At 45.4% G+C, this 17,871-nt stretch overlaps 1 protein-coding gene across 1 annotated transcript in view; it reads left to right on the top strand.

The window, feature by feature from the left end:
- LOC147733879 (uncharacterized) overlaps positions 1-17,871 on the top strand; it is a 331,557-nt gene that overhangs the window by 74,970 nt on the left and 238,716 nt on the right.

The raw sequence follows: 17,871 nt of genomic DNA, 5'->3' as shown, positions 1-17,871 counted from the left end.
CTGTTGTTCGCTTGGAGAGAACCGGCTCGGGCTGGCCCCTATTGAAGGAATGTATTTTTCTCCACTCCGAAGACACAACTTCAGGCTGGCCAGCTGGGAACGTGTCCTTGGTACGGGGAGGTACAAGAATTTGGTGGGCGGCAGGTTACTGGCCGTAACTTTCCATGAAAGGACAAGCTTCCATATTAGTGAGCTACAGGAGAGGAGGGGTGGTCAGTTCAGTTTGGAGTGCAGCTCAGCATGGTGTGCAGTTCAGCGTGGTGCTCAGAACAGCTTGGAGCACAGAACAGCTGGGAGCTCAGAACAGCTGGGAGCTCAGAACAGCTTGCAGAGAGAGAGAGAATGTCTGCTGGAGCTGCAGAATAGAGTGCAGTTCTTAAATGGAGAAAGAAGGCAGACGATTGCTGAAGATGAGGAGAGAGAAAGCAGTGCAGAGAGCATCAAAGAAGGCTGTCAGCTGGAGCAACTGAACCAGAGGCGTGGTGATGTGGTGAAGGAGGGAGAGACAGAGAGAGCCCTAATCCCACCAGAGGCAGAGAGAGAGCCCTAATCCCACCAGAGGCAGAGAGAGAAATCTTCCTTCTAATAGGTTAGGTAGTCTGAATTAGTTACACTTACACTTTATGTCTAATCTTTTCCCTTTCAGCGGAGTGTTCCTGTTATGTTTAATCCTTCTCTTTCAGCGGTGTGTTCTACCTATAGTCTTTGTCAGTTCTGTGTAAAGGTTTATATTGTACTAATAATAAATGACCCCATTAATTAGTGAATTAGTGTGCATGAGTTCTTTTATGATAAAGTTATCCTGGCTTCAAGCCAGTTGCTGTTGAGCCACTGATAGATCAAAAGGGAGTAGGAGCGCTTAAATCAAGAAATAACTCAATCACATAGTGTGTATATCTTTGTCCCCATACAGTGAGGGTAATCTTTCCTGGTAGGTATTGCTGTTTGAACAGATGCTACCCCTGATCAGGTAAGTAATAGTGAGGGAGAGAGGAGACTTGCAACTAAGGGACTAAGTTAGTACACCATCCCATAATATTATTGTAGTAGCAGACCCTTAGTGAAGAGACTTCCCAATATATATATATATATATATATATATATATATATATGTATAGGTGTTCATAGGAATGTGGTCGTCGTTGATATGCGGCGTTAATGAGAGCACTGAGTAGGAGATCAGTGTGTATACCCACTAGATTGTGGCTTGAATAAATGAGAGCGCTAGGAGGTCGAACTAGCGTGTAGTTTTGCAGGATTGCAAACAGTTTGGAAAAGAGAGCATTGGGTTCTGCAGGCCCGTGTGTAGACGCACCGGATTGTGTGTCATATCTGCCCTAGGGTAGAACGGTCTGGGTCAGGGTGGCCGCGAGACCAACTGATGTGAATAAGTGTGGTGTAGGGTATGGATATCCCTAGTAATCAGTGAGTATTCTTAGTATCCCTATAGATTTAGTGGTGTTTTTAATAATATGAGCTTGTATATTGCGAGTTCCCCATCTTCAGGTAGGTACCAGGTGCCTGGATAGTTGGTCCTGAGGAGGGATGTGATTACGTTCTGGCTGGGTTGGAGGGGCCCCTGGGGGCTGATCCCACCTACTCAGAAAATCCGGCCATTACACGCGGTCAGAACCAGAGCCAGTCTACCGAGTGTACCTGAGTGCATACCCGAAAGGACTCAAGGATTCAGGGACGGAAAGACCCAAAAAAGAAGCTAGGAGCATCTTTGGAGTATTGTGGGGTATTGTGGGGTATTGTGGGGTATTGTGGAGTATTGTGGAGTATTGTGGAGTATTGTGGAGTATTGTGGAGTATTGTGGAGTATTGTGGAGTATTGTGGAGTATTGTGGAGTATTGTGGAGTATTGTGGAGTATTGTGGAGTATTGTGGAGTATTGTGGAGTATTGTGGAGTATTGTGGAGTATTGTGGAGTATTGTGGAGTATTGTGGAGTATTGTGGAGTATTGTGGAGTATTGTGGAGTATTGTGGAGTAGTGTGGAGTAGTGTGGAGTAGTGTGGAGTAGTGTGGAGTAGTGTGGAGTAGTGTGGCAATTTTCTTGCTGACATCTGCTAACATTTGCTGGACTTACTGGGCTAAGCTGTTTGACAAGAAGATATTCTGCTGCGATCATCGATGGGCATCGCTATTCCATCAGACTCCCTGGCTTCTCTCAAGCCGGTTGCTGCAGAAAGTGCTGGGTGCGACAGCGTCACTTAAATAAACCTTAAACTGGTGTGGAATCTTCAGCAGTTCCACCGGGCCATAAATGTCCTAATCAGTTCTGTCCCATGCTACACCACCAGGTATAGGAAAGGCTGTGATGTTTACTGATGACAGGTCTCTTCTTTCACGATGAGATGATTTGTGAGGTTTCAGTACCAAGATTTTCTTACTTGCTGTGTCCATTGTTTTTTTTTAAACAATTCTTTATTGCAAAATTGTCGAAATTTTCATTTTGTTTTTGACACCCTTCCCCCCCTCCACCCACTCCAATACAGGCATTATTAAACAATATGAATATCCATATCGACTAACATCAAATAAACTAAACGTAGCAAGTAGTTAAATCCAGAAAACAAGACCAGTAATATTTACAATAGAAAAGTACAGAAAGCGATCTATCCTAGACCTTCAATCCAGTGCGTTAGTGGGTGCCAAATTTCTAGACCCTTTTTTAAATTTTTTTTTTTTTAATACCTTCCTGCTATATATTGCTTTCTCCAGGCTATAGGTCGAGAGTAATCGGGCCTGCCATTGTTGAAAGGATGGGGGTACATTGTCCAGCCACACAGAGGCTAGACAAATTCGAAGCACTGCCATAGAGACAAAGAGAAATCCCTTTATGTTATCCGGATGGTTCACGCTGTCTAGCCCCAAAACTATTTCTGCTGTTGTAATTTCTATTTGTGTCTCCAGTATTTCAGAGAGAAAGATATAGATCTCACAACTAATAGTGCATAAAGCCCCACATGTAGCAAACATATGTATTAAGTCTACTTCTGGCATCATACATCTGGGGCATGAAGTCCCTTTACCAGTACTCCATTTAGATAGCTTATTAGGGGTGTGATATAGTGAGAAAATAGTTTTATAAAATTGTGCTGTGTCCATTGTACTGTATTTTCTATCTATCATCCTTCCCAAACTTAACACCAGTATGAGCCAGAGCAGGAGGAAAAGTACACCTAACACAATCCAAAATTTAACCTATGGTAAAACCAGATATGTTTTTTCAAGTTGATAAAAGAGTTCTGTTATTTTTTTCTTTGAAAGTTTTATTTTCTGGCGTATTTTCAGGTTCACTGGGATCCCCAGAAAATGTATCAAAGTTGATAAAATAGCCAGAGGCAGTTCTGTCAATTGTTGGAATTGCATTCGGATTACTTGAAATAGCTGGAGCTGTTTCTTCTTTTTCCATGTTTGTATAGTCAGTCGCAATATCATTGTAGACGGGTGTTTCTTGATGAACTGTTATTTGGGTATCCAGAGGCACAAGTTCCATGGCTTTGTTGCATAGTTCTTCTTTTCTTACTGCAGGTTTATCAAAGGTGATAAGTCTTTCAGTTTGATTGTAGCAAGATTTGGTCGTCTGCTGTATCTTGGGAGTCCACTGGGCCTACTACTTTTTATCGGCCACATGATGGACACAACTCTGTTCTCCCTTTTGCCAGCTAGGGGCCGGAGTAATACTGATCTTGTTCCGTGGATAGCTAAGACAGGTACTGCTTTTCTGTCAGAAGGCCCAAATTCCTTCTTTACCGCGATCTTTTCCCTGACTAGATCCCCAACCTTTGGAATTCAGACATTCTTGCTGGGACAGTGGGTTTTTCTTCAGTAGTCGTTTGCTTCTGTATTGTGTTACTCAGACTTCTTCTTGTTTCATTTAAGTCCTGTAAAACAGCCAAACGATCTTTGATATCAAAGGGTTTTTGTTCCACAATTGAAGTTTGACAATCGAGGTCTTCGATCATTATTCTAGTACCAAACAGTAATTCATATGGAGTGATTCCACCCAGAGAATTTCTTGGCAGATTATTTAGACTACGTTGGACACTTCTTAGAGGTTTGCCCCACCCATCACCTGAACCTAATACCTTAGCTGTTATGGATTGCTTTATGTCACGGTTTTTTTTTTCCACTACCGCATTACCCTCAGGATGGAAGCGACTGAAATACCACAATGCAATGCCCAAGCTAGCCAAGGCCTCTTTGTAAGCTCTAGAGCTAAACGCACGACCCTGGTCAGGATGTAGCGTGATGATGGCGTAGGTGCCGATAAAGACTCGCAGATCCTTTATAACAGTTCCGGCGTCAGCCGAGCGCTGGGGCCACATCTAAATAAATCTTGTGCAGGAATCTACTGCGACCATGATATATGTATAGTTGCCATCCATTTGTAAGGGACCACAGTGGTCCAGATAAACACACGCTAGTGGTTTATCTGAAATCAAGAAGGGCGTCTGTGCAGGTCGTTTCACTGTTGAAACTTTTTTATTTTTTGGCAGATTTCACATTCTAGAACATAGTTTCTAGTTTGCTTCCTCATGCGCGGCCACCAATATCTTTGTTTTAATAATGATACTGTGGCGGAAATTCCTGCGTGTGCAGATGCCAGTTCTTCGTGTGCTGCTAAGATCAGTCCTAACCTATGTTCCATGTTTGGAATTGCCCTATCAGCCACTCCAGGGATTCGAGCAATTGAATAGGGATTTATCCAGCGCGACATTGCCCATAGGCGTCAAGGCGCTAACGATGGTATAGGCTGTGAGGTAGGGGGAAGGAATTACAGATAAATCTCCCTGAAGAGCCAGGTCTTCAGGGCCTTTCGAAAGAGAGAGTAAGCAGACTGACCTTTAATATCCGCCGGAAGAGTATTCCAGATCTTGGGGACAAGGGAGTGGAAAAACCTCCCGCCCCAACTGGCTTTGTAGATTCTGGGGATCACAAGAATATTTTTGTTGGCAGATCGAAGGACCCTACCAGGTATATAGGGTGTTCACAAGGATTTGAGATCTTCTGATCCGCCGGCATACAAAGCACGGTGAGTAAGACAAAGAACTTCCATTCGGAACCCATCTCGCCGGACCTACAACATACATTCGACTCATCACATTTCTCGCAGTTTCTTTCGCGACTTCATCTGCTAACGCATTACCACGACCAACATCATCCGTAACTTTCTTATGCGCACTGAATTTCACATTTGCAACTTGCAACGGCAAAGTAAGAGATTCAAGAAGTTCATTCACCAACTGACCATGTTGGATCTTTGTTCCATGCAAATTCAGGAACCCACGCTCTCTCCACAAACGTCCAAAACTACGAGCCACACCGAACGCATACTGGCTATCTGTATACACAGTCACTCGTTTTCCTTTTGCCAACACACATGCTCTCGTTAATGCAATCAACTCCGCTGCTTGCGCTGAATAATGTGGGATACGTGCAGCTTCAACAATCGTATGCAAAGTCGTAACAGCATATGCCGCAGTCATATCACCATTCGGAAGCTTAAAGATCGAACCCTCAACCCATAAGGTACCATCACACTCTGGAAGAGGAGTATCCCTAAGATCTATCCTCCCTTTCGTTTCTTCCTCTGTCTTAAGGAAGCAATCATGCTGTTCAGTAACATCTGTCTCAGTTGAAATCGGCAACAACGTAGCTGGATTCAATGTGTTGCATCTCCTTATATGCACATGACTCGCTAACAAGGTCAATTCGTAACCCGACAACCGAGCACTAGTTAAGTGCTGTGTCTTTGTACGATTCAACAAGGTATCCACTGCATGTGGAACCATCACAATCCGTGTATTGTCCATTACCAAACCAGCAGTCTGTCGAATCGAATCAGCCGCTGCCGCTGTAGCTCTCAAGCAACTCTGCAACGCTCTAGCCACCGGATCCAAAGTCGACGAAAAATAATCACATGGACGCTGCTTATCGCCAAACTGTTGAGTCAAAACTGACAATGCACATCCCTCTCTCTCATGGACATACAATGTGAAAGGCTTACTGTAGTCGGGGGTACCCAACACAGGAGCCGAACACAAAGCATCACGCAATTCTGAAAAGCTCTTCTGACATTCGTCAGTCCAAGGAATAGGATTTGGAGTATCCTTAACAGTAAGAGCTATCAAAGGTTTTGCGAGCAACGAAAAAATTAGGGATCCATTGTCTACAATACGACGTAATACCTAGAAAAGCACGTACTTCTCTCTGTGTCGTAGGCGCACTCATTTTCGCAATCGCTTGAATTCTTTCTGGGGTCAGTTTCCTTCCCTCCTTCGATAAGAGGTGACCTAAATAGGTAACTTCTTGTCGACAATATTGCAACTTTGATAGAGAAACCTTATGATGGAAATCAGACAGATGACGTAACAACGACAAAGAAGCCTCTCTACAGATCTCTTCATTGTCAGCAGCAACTAACAGATCGTCAACATACTGAATAAGAGCAGCACCATCAGGTAAAACAAGCAAATCAAGTTGCGTCTTCAAAGCTTGACTATAGATTGATGGACTCTCACAGTAGCCTTGAGGAGCGCGTTTAAACCGGAAACTTCATCCTCCTAAAGAGAAGCCAAAAATATCTCTACTTTCCACGGCAATCGGGATGCTGAAGAAAGCATTCTTCAAATCAATCACCGAAAACCACGTGGCTGTAGCCGGGATCAAAGTCAGTAAAGCGGTGATATCCGGCACAACAGGAAATTGCGGAACTACAATCTTATTCACCTTGCGGAGATCGATCACAAACCTATATACAGGAGGTTGTGAAGAATCAGTTCTTTTCAGAACAGGCAAAACCGGACTATTGCACACATTACCCCTCGTTTCCTCAATCACACCTTTCTTAATCAGATCAGAAATGATCACCAAAAGTGCTCTTTCACCATCACTGGAAATTCGATATTGCGGAATACGTGGCAATCTAGCATTCGCTTTCAGCGTCACAACATATGGCGGAATCTCTAAGAGACCCACATCGTTCGGACCAAGAGCCCAAAGAGAATCAGGGAAGAGAAGACAATTCAGGTGGAAGTCTATCTTTAGACAAGTACATCAGAGAGATCACTCTCTTACCCAATGTAAGATGTACTCCCAAAGGAGAACAATATAGCGTTGCATACAATCTCTTCAACAAGTCCAATCCCAACAAGTTCTCACCACAACCAGTCTTTAGAATGAGGGGTGCTTCGAATTCACAAGGTCCAACAGAAATAGACAACGGATTAGAAATTGGGTTCGTAACCGGGGCGCCAGAAAAACCTACTGAAACATTCGTTAAGCCAGACAAAGGTGCGCCAGGGAGTTTAGAGTGCATGATAGAACTCTTCGCAGCACCAGTATCCAACAGAAAAGGCTCTGACACACCTGATGCAATCACTTCAACATAGGGTCCACTCTGATCTACTGGAACTGAAACAACTGCCTCTCTTTGTCTATGGCTGTCCTAGCAATTATTACCATCTACATTCTCACCTTCGACATAGTAGTCGTCCGCATAGTACTGTGCCGTCCTACCAGACGCACCATTCTGCTGATCAAAGCTATTCATAGCATTCTGAGGAAACACACCACGTCCTCTACCTCTAGGAGCTTGTTGAACACCTCGACCTCTCACACCAGAAGCACCATTTGTGCGCTGTAACAGAACCGGACAACTACTCTGGAAATGGCCCTCTTCTTTGCAATACGCACAATCAATCACTCAATCAATGACACTTATAAAGCGCGCTACATACCCGTAGGGTCTCAAGGCGCTGGGGGGGGGTGCCGCTACTGCTCGAACAGCCAGGTCTTCAGCTTCTTCCTGAAGGAGAGGTGGTCTTGGGTCAGGCGCAGGTCGGGAGGGAGGGAGTTCCAGGTCTTGGCGGCCAGGTAGGAGAAGGACCTTCCTCCTGTAGTCGCTCGTCGGATGCGGGGGACGGCGGCGAGGGCGTGGTTGGCTGATCGGAGGTGGCGTTTGGGAGCGTAGAAGTTGAGTCGGCTGTTGGGGTAGCTCGGGCCTTGGTCGTGTAGGGCTTTGTGTGCGTGGGTGAGGAGGCGGAAGGTGATTCTTTTGTTGACGGGGAGCCAGTGATTAGGACCTACGGGAAAATGCTGTTGAGAAGACTCGAACCTTTGCGAGTTTCTCTGATATTGCTGAGGTTGCTGATAATCGTGCTGATTATTACGAGGCGGATAAGCTTGCTGTAGAAGAACTTTAGTCTTCAATTCCTTAGTCTTCCTGTCCGCTTTCTCTATCTCATCCTTATTCCTATTCTCATAGTACTGGGCAGTAGCCAAACTTTGCGCTGACGTAGAAACAGCCCAAGCACTCTCGGAATCCTTCAACCTAGTGCACAATTCGGGAAGCAAATTATGAACAAATTTGTCAACTAACAACCGTTGACCACCTTCTGTACTCATATCCTGACCACTGTGGTCTACAAAGGTCTCTTCGAACCGCGTGAAAAAGTCAGACACAGTCTCGTCTTTCTTCTGCTTGCATGCAGACAACTTATCCAATTAACACGCAAAGCAGGCATCAAAGTCTTCATATAATCAATAATTCTACCAGTGAGTTCAGCAATCACATCCTCAGGTTTAGCACCACCTACTTGTCTAGTATCTGCAGCTCTAAGATTATCCCATGTATCACCTAATTCATGCCCATGATCCGCGTGACGAATCTTCCCCACATGGGGAGTGGAACAACATTCCCAAACAACATGTCTATGTCAGCTAGATTCATAATACTTGAATCCGCAGTTTGAGATAGCTCCTTATAGTACCCTGCTGGATTTTTACGTGGATCAGGCAAAGTCTGCTTAAGGGCTAAAACTTCAGCATGTTTCCATGGAACATGTACCCAAACTCGCTGAAAGTGTGGCTGAATAGCTGGATTAGCAGCTGCATCACCAGGTCTCCAAACTGGGGGAACCTCTCGCATCGGATATTGACGCCCCTTTCTCTTAACTGACGAATCGGGCTCAAACAGTCGCTGAGAAGGAGATTCACTCCTAAACGACAACAACGTCGCAACTGCTTTCACAACCCCAAGACCCACAACAGTCCCTTTCGCAAACTCAGAACGTATACGGTACAACTCAGGCGGAGTTTGCCCTACTTCACCATCTTCCCATTGTTCGCGAAGGAAGGAACACATCATATCAAAAACATATCTTTGTTTTGGTGCTTCCCATTGATGGAAAACATCCATAACACCCTCGAGATCATAAAGCGAAGGATACGTAACCCATTTATGCGCTAAGTGATCTAACACTGTCCATTCATCAGGACCAGGCAACTGACTACGCAATAGCTTACGCTCTACAACAGGAGACATACCCAATGAAGCAAAAAGAGGAGAAAAGAGACCAGGAGAACAGCATCAGTCATTCTCTGTCGAGCAGAAGGAGAAGTTGATAAAAGGACAGGAGACTGAGCAGAATGAGAAGAAACCAAAGTCGGGACAGTAACAGGAGGAGTAAACAAGACAGGCGTATGAGTAGCAGACGAAGGAGGTAGCAAAGTCGGCGGCCCTTGAGAAGGCTGCACCAAAGGAATAGGAGCCAACGGAAGAGGAGTCGGTTGTTGAGGAATCACAGGAGGCAAAGCAACCGGAGGTTGCGCAACTACAACTTGTGGCGGTGCCGTAGCACTGTGCACATAAGGGGGTGGCGAACTCAATAGATGCAACATTAAAGGATATTTTCCAAGATCTTTCTTCTCTTCTTGCTGTTGGGGCGGCAAAGCTGGATAGCATTTGTCTACCGCTAGTTTATGCTGCCTAATCATCTGTTCGCTTTCTTGTTCTTCTTCATTATCCCTAAACTGTATAGCAGCTTGCACCATTGACATACCTCGTTCTCGTTTATTTTTCTTCGCTAACTTAATTTCTTTCTGTTTGGCTTCCTTTCGCCATAAGCGGAAAGAGTCAAACATCGCCGGCCGGGCTTTCTTCTTGAACAGTTTAACTTTGAGATTGTCTAAAATCTCTGTTTCAAAGCTACCATAACGTGGCCACTGTATGACACCGTCTTTTCTAGTATATTTGATCCATACTTCATTATACGCGATAGGACCCACACCATGTTTTACGTAGAGCTCATAGGTCGGAGTTCCAATCGGAGGAACCAGACACGAATCCTCCAACCGGGAATCCCTAATACAACCACAACCAAATATCTTTCCAAGTCTGCTAAGACCAGGCATCTTCGCTCACTAGTCTAGCTTCAAACTTCAAGGGAAATCTCAAAACGATAGTCTTGTGAATACACGAGTCCCTCGGCTTTGGGGCCTGCAGGTACCAAATCAAAGCGATCCCGAAGGATACCACTCATACTTAACTGAAATGTCGATGGCGTCACCAGAAGATCCGTCTATCGTCTCTCTCTACAAATCGTCTAATGGCTCCAAAACAGGGCGACAGTCAGGGCAGCAGTCCTTCATAGCCGTCGGAAAGCGGGGAACCTCGCAGCAAAGACTTTCGGACCACGACGACATACAGTGGTCGATGAAGTGGCAGGCCTTCCTCCAGAATTTTCACACGAAGCTCCTCACGATCTTCAGGCTTGGACCGGTACCGCTGAAGTCGCCCCATGTTGGGCGCCAACTGAAGAACCGGGTTTTAGAACCCAGCGGCGCCAGGGATAACGCCCGATGTCTTCGGATTCCCCTGCCTTGGCAAACAGAGACACAGGAAACTTCTTGATGATGTCAAAGACCAAATTTATTGGCTGCAACCAGGAACAGAGGTCTACGAAGCACAAAAGGGGTGGTCCGCTAGAGACTGCACACATTCATAGAGCGGAGCATCGTCTTTTATGCTAAAAATCACATTCCTGGCTAGCATCAATTACATACAAACTGACCAATCGTAGGGTGACATTTCAAACATATCGCATGACGACAATCCCACTTTCCGTTGTCCAGCCCACCAGAAATGACCAAGCAAAATCCAACATTCCTGTTCGAACGGGCCGGACGGACCCATCATAAAGACCTCAGCCCAAATCAATAATTAAGCCATAAAGGAAGGAACAGAAGCAGATGAGAAGTAAGATAGAAAGGTGTGTGCATGTACCATAAACTCAGCAATGTCCTGCTCTTTGATCTCTATCTGACCAGCTGCTTAACAAGGAATTGGCTCAACGAAGTCATCCTTGGGCAAGGGAGCCAGCTCGTTCAGGTCACATAGAAGTCAGCTAAGGTGTACGTGTCCCAAAGACTCGTTCGGCCGTAGTCATTGGCCTATGTGAGGGCAACCACGCAAAATGGCTGCCGTACACAAAATGGAACCTGAAAGTTCGAACAAAATCCATGAATACGCAGTGTTCTCATTGATCGGTTGTGACGAAAAACACTCGTACGTACCACACTCGTCATTTGCGGTCCGCTGACACCAAAATCGTCTATATCAGACAACCTTTATTGAACGGGTTCAGAATCTACGGAACCATAGAACCACAGACCCACAGAATCACAGAACCACAGGAGCAAATGTCGCCAAGAGGCATTTCTCAGTGAAAATGTCTTGATCTTGCTGTTTGGTATTGGTGTAGTAATGTGACTGGGGATGTGATTTATCCAGTGCTGGCTCAGTCGTGTTGAAATTACCTTCCCAAATCAAATAGGTCGAATCAATGGCCATTATTACACCCCATAAATTAGCGGGAAAAATAGTGGGTCGTCCATGTCGGGCCCATAGCAACTGACCAATGTAACAGAGTGAGAGACAAGCTTGCCTCACAAGATACTGTATCAGCCCTGCGGGTCCTGTCATGTCCCCATAGGTAAATACGATGCGTTTCTTTTGACCAGTATTGCCGTGCCTCTTGAGTATGTAGAATATGATGCGAAGCATGTATGCTCCTCCCATCGGGCAGTGAATCTCTGGGCCCCCTTGAGATTGAGGTGGGTTTCCTGTAGCATTGCAATTTGGGCACCCTACCTATCTAGGAAGGCCAGGATTCGTCTACATTTGTGTGGATTCCCTAGTCCCCGTACATTATATTTTATAAAGCGTATATCTAGATTTTGGGACTCTGTCATTCAAGCATTCTCTGCATTCGGGCTATTGGATTGTAGTGGGCGTAAGCTGGCCTTGTGTGTGTGGGTATCCTAGTGACTGCAATGCATTTCTGCCTTTATTGGGCTCTATGTACTGATTCAAACTGATCCTTTTTCCTCCCCACACTCACATCGACAACCCAAACTTGCAGAGGACATTATACTCAACCTCTTCAACCTGAACAGTTACAAACAACTGCCTTAGCATGCAATTCCGATCGCTTGTATTAACCACGAAATAAAACAAGCATTTACAATGCAATGGTCTCGGCATTATTAAAGGTAGAGCTATTGGCATTGCTCATGACATTTTTTTTAAAAATCATAAATAAATGGCATTGTCATTTACATTGCCAATAGCTTAATCGTTAATTAAATGGCATTGTCATTTATAATGCCAATAGCTTAATAGCTCGCAAATGCATGACCTATTGCATGTACACACACACAAAGCCACCCACACACACATACAGAGCCACCCACACAGAGCCACAGACACACACACAGAGCCAACACACAGAGCCACACACACACACAGCCCCCCCCACACACACACAGCCCCCCACACACACACACAGACCCCCACCACACACACACACACAGAGCCCCCCACACACACAGAGCCCCACGCACACACAGAGCCCCACACACATAGCGCTAAACACAAGGCAAAAGTGTTGCCTTTTTACAGTGCTTTATAAAATGAGTTTTAGCCACTCTCCAGCGCATCTGCGCTGTTGCACAACATGGCTGCAAAACACTACCAGAGCCAATAGCTCTTAATGGCAAGAGCCTTTTGCTTTGCCAATGCTTGTTAAAATCTGGGGTGGGCTGCAAGTCTTGACTTCCAACCTTGGAAGGCCAACTCATGTTGTATCACCCCTGAGGTCCATAGACTGACTTATTAAATTCAGTAACAGAAGCACCTGCTATTCACAGCTCATAGAAATATCAAACAGTGCTACAGAGCGTTATATCAAAGAGATATGCAGTGCTATTGAAATGAAGCCCGCTAGGGCGAGGAAGGAGATGCCAAGGATCAGTGCTTTAAAGATGTCTCATTCGAGTGCACCGAGAGTGGAATCAATAGAGTAATCCCCGCTAGATGTTTGGCCCAGTTTTCTTTTCGGGTCTGGAAAATACACGTTGTGTATCGCCCTTGTGTAAAGAAAAAAAAATGAAAACAAGAACTTTGGACTTCAAATACAGAAATTCCCAGCCGTAGCTTTTAGTGTTTAAAGGGGCAGGTGCCACTTTATCGGAAACGCGACGCACGAGACCCGCTGAACTCCATCTCTGGAACATGTGAGAATGTGCGGAATTAGACTGACTGCCGAGACGGCAGGGGTGTTCAAGCTCACACTGCTTTACACTTGTCTGCTTTCCAATCTGTCGGTGTTTAGGACCTTTCTGTATCGCTTGGTGTCTCTCCTGTCCTGTGCCTAGTACTTCCTTTAGCTCTACTGTGCCTAGAAACGAGTTAGTTTGCGCTGTAGGTTAGACGCTATCAAACCAAGTCAAACCTGGAGCTGCTCCCAGGGCTGAATGAGAGCAGTGATCTGCTGCCAGACAATACCTGGAGCATCGGCAAGATATATTATGGAACACAGGAAAGGTGAACTAAATACGACAGCTCACCAACACCTGAGGGAGGTACATCTTGAAAGGGTGATTTAAAAAACAAAAACGAAAAAAAAACACACGCTTTATTAATTCTACCAAAAAGAGAGGAGGCAAGCGCAAGAACACGTCGGATATACCTTTGTTAGTAAGACAGCTCAGTGGACTACTGCATCCACTGCAGCGTTCTCGAATAGTCCACTCTGCTTTGCGTATTGCCAATCACGCTCTCCATTATTTAGGGAACACAGGTTTATGCACAATCATTCCGCCTCCAGCTGACAACCCGTTCTGTTACAGGCAGTCAGAGCAGCGACATCTGCTTGGCACAGTTCAAAAGAATAAATGCCCACTTTTTTGTGTTTGCAAATGGCATCGCAAAACGTTCCTTCCTTGACCAAGAACGCTGAAGATAACCTAGAGCATGACTGCTTCGTTGCAAGGCACAACGATTGTGCTGCAGGCTAACAGCTGTGTGGCCTCTGGGAAGGCCTTGTTTTTTGTGAATATGTTCTTATTTTCCTAAAATTGCCTGTTCTTAATCGTGTCCCCCCCGCCCCCCACTCTGCCAGCCTTGGAAGCACGAGGCGAGCGGCCGTTGTTTCAAATAATGAGAAATAATTAGGCCTGGCAGCTTTTATCTCCTTCTCCCGCTGAATTAGATTTCACAATAATAACAATGATTACTCCGAAAAAAAATCCGGTTTGTGTGCCCTGCGCCTTTCACATCAGTCTAGGACCCCAAGTGCTGTTCAAGGGCAGAAGCGTGGAGGGAGGAGGTGGGCGGTAGGTGTGTGTGTGTGTTAGCGAGTTCGCCGTGCAGTTTACGACTGCCTGTGAGCACACAAGCCGTTCGCTTGCTGGTAATCTGTTGGGGTTAGGACAGACGGACAGCCCGGAGGCTCGGCTCTCGGTGGAAGGCAGTCAGCCTGGTAATCGGCACTCCGGGGGTCGATGGCAGCATAGGAGATGAGGCCGAGGGGAGGGGCGAAGTCTGGGTTAAATGGGCGCACTGCCAGGACTCCATCGCAACTCTGGGACCAGGCGAGCGAGAACAAAATAAAAAAACTTACCTGGAGTAAGTTGTGTACTTGATCCCCCCCCCCCTCCACCCCTCGGTGCTCGGTGTTTACGTCTGGTAAACGGCTGGTAAACTGCAACAAGCACGAACGACCACGTCGGAACCACGCTCTGAAAGGAGAACTGTAAACCGAGGCTCTCGGCAAATGCGCAGCCACGAACTGGTGCCCTATTTATTGGCTGGTGACCATTGCGATCCCTGCCCGTACAATAGCTCACCACGAAACCAATCTGGATGATCCGGGATTGCTTTCTAAAGCTAAACGTGTCATCTGTGCCGATGTAATCCAAGAATATTCGGAGGAGGGGGGGGGGGATGGGGGGGAATTGTTACCTCGGTCTGGTCACTCCATCTGCACCATTAGCATCGTTTTACTTGGTTTTCTAAAAGACGGTAGCTCCCTCTTACCTCACGCACTCGCTTAGGCCCACACGCTCTCAACACGGACTGTAGTAGAGCGGAAATGCAACTGCCACTCAGGAGAGGTGCCTCCACACATCCACGTTTCTCCGAGGCAAGGCAGGAATGCCTCGGATAAACCAGCGTCTTTTTCAGATTCGGGGGCGTGGTTTTCGTTCTCTCCTCTTCCCATTGGCCGAAAGGTAAAATTCCAGCCAATGGGAAGAGGAGAGAAAGAAAACAAGAAAGAAGCTTAAAAAAACGCCCCCGAATCCGAAAAAGACGGGGCTTGGACAGAGGGACGCCCCTCTCCTCCAATGGCTGGCCAGCATTCACTAGGCCAGCCAATGGAGAAGAGGGGCGGGTTCAAGCCCCTAACTCCAAAACATTAATTCATCTGGACTCCGCCCCTCACTGCTTCGCAGTGAGAGCTACGTCCCTCGACCTAAAAACACAGCTGTTCCAAATAATGACGAAGGGAAGGAAAAGGGATGAAGAGAATCAATGAAGAGACTGAGAAGGTAGAGAAACAAGTGACAAGTTTTTACCTCTCGAGAGGTCTATTGAGAGAGTGACGAGGGATCACCCTTATGGGTATCGCCAGAGGGCACAACAACCCATTCTCCCTCCATCCTGGAATCAGGGTAGAGGCGAGAGGGGTGCCCGGGAAAAACAGAATAATGTGCTCATTACGCTGCAAGGGCATTAGTTTCAGTTAACATGTATCACTTGTGCATCCTCAAGTAAAGTGTCATGCTTTCTATTGATCCTATTAAAATCTTTGTTTTATCACACTTCAGAATTACAAAGAAAAATAATTCATTTTTGTACTTTGATAATTGCTGATACAATTTGGAATGTGTACAGTTCAATACCCGATAACTAAATATTGTTGTGTTAGGAAAAAATTGACATGCTACAGCCTTTCCTTTTGTAAGCAGGGAAGTAAAAGTACTCTCAAGTTTTCGAATTAGCAGCACTTTGTTGGAAGATGTAGCCTGGTGTTTGACATTTTGTCTTTCAATGGGCAGTAAATGTGACAGAATACACTCAAAATTGAAAGGCATCTTTATTGTTCATTCACATTCTGAACTTCAGCATGATTATTTCTGGGGTGCTGAGAAACCCCCAACACCCCTGCTTCCAGTGCCTATAGACACTAATTTCTCCATTCAATATATAACTAACATCCAGGGCATGCAAAACAATCAGATAACCATTTAAATAGTAATGAGGATGTAGGGGAAAGCACTTGTGAGATCCACAAGTTAAAATACAAGCTTAGTATCAAAGAGCTATGGTGTGTGACAAAGTTACTGTTTGCTAAATATCCACATAAAGGCCATACATGAAAGTGTAGAGACAGTGAAGTAGACTACTTCAGTGATATAAAAGGTAATGTAAAACAATAAAGGGAATGAAGACCACTGCCTAGATTGACAGTTGTGTCCACAATCAGAGAATTTGCAAAGCAGTCACAGTAAAGGTGGAGGAACTTCATGCACAGCCAGGGTAGACCAGGAGCTAGAGAGGAATAGTTCTTAATAGGAAGGAAGGGAAAAAAGAGAATGGAGGCAACCAGAATAGGAAGGAACAAAGCGGTGGAACTAGGAACTAGAAGTGTGGAAAGGATGGCAACACTCAGTAAAAATGAGGATTAAGGGATATAGGAAAGCAATGATTAAGAAAATGGTATGATTGAAAGAAGTGGAAGCTCAACAAATAAGCAGGGAGTAAAGACAACAGGTCCTAAACTATATATTGTGATTGCTAAGCTTTTGACAAACTTAATGTAACAAGTCTTACATTATTTAACTTGTCCCGCGGCTTTGCTGAGATGATCTGGATCCACCTCCTTTATTCCCTACCTTTCATTTGAGAGATACAGAACTACTACCCGAAAGATGGTCAAGCCCAGGGAGGGGGGTCTTGTGTTGTGCTGTTTCTGCATCTCATGCCTGTTATCGAAAATAAAAAATAAAAGATGAGGCTTGATTGCTTAATGCCCTTGGTGTTGGTGCTAAGATTCCCCAGCATCCCCTAAGTCCCTAAGCATGTACATAACTATTGAATGCCCGCAAATAACTGGAGAGTAGAGGATGCAGCGCAAATGTTGAAGAATCCTAATACTTCTTTGAATCTTTGTTTGTCTTGGGTTTTCAGGGGAATGTATGTAGTGCCGAAGTCTTCTGAACTGTTAATCTTCTTGTCTAAAGTAAACCTCCAATAAGTCTCATTTCTATTCTTCACTGTAAACCACTGTTTAGTATTCTTTCAATGTTTCTCCTTGGCACTAAAATGCCCACTTACAAGGTTCGGTTAAGAATTATGGTCCATGGGATCCTCAAGGAGTTTACAACCACTCCTATTCCCGGAAGCTAGTCTCCTTTGGAGGCTATAGTTGTCTGTCAATCAGTGGATCTGTAGAGCCCGGCTCATCACCCAGGAGGATATGCAGGTGCTGTGGGTCATGTTGGTTAATGATGGAATCAGTTGAACAGCCAAGCCTTGAGTGCCTTCCAGAATTCCAGGAGAGCGGTGGAGGTCTGAGTTTACAAGGGGAGGTAGTTCCAGGATTTAGCTGGGAGGTAGGAGAAGGATCGTCCTCCGCTGTAGCATCAGTGGATGTGGGGGTGTGGTCGATAGGGAGGGATGTGGAAAGCAGGAGTCTGGATGGTTGGTGGAAGTTAAGTCAGTGGTTGATGTAGA

Source organism: Lissotriton vulgaris, chromosome 1_2 (genome assembly GCF_964263255.1).
Source record: "Lissotriton vulgaris chromosome 1_2, aLisVul1.2, whole genome shotgun sequence".
Lineage (NCBI taxonomy): Eukaryota > Metazoa > Chordata > Amphibia > Caudata > Salamandridae > Lissotriton > Lissotriton vulgaris.
Note: the sequence above shows the minus strand (reverse complement) of the source record. Positions and strands in the feature narration are given on the sequence as shown.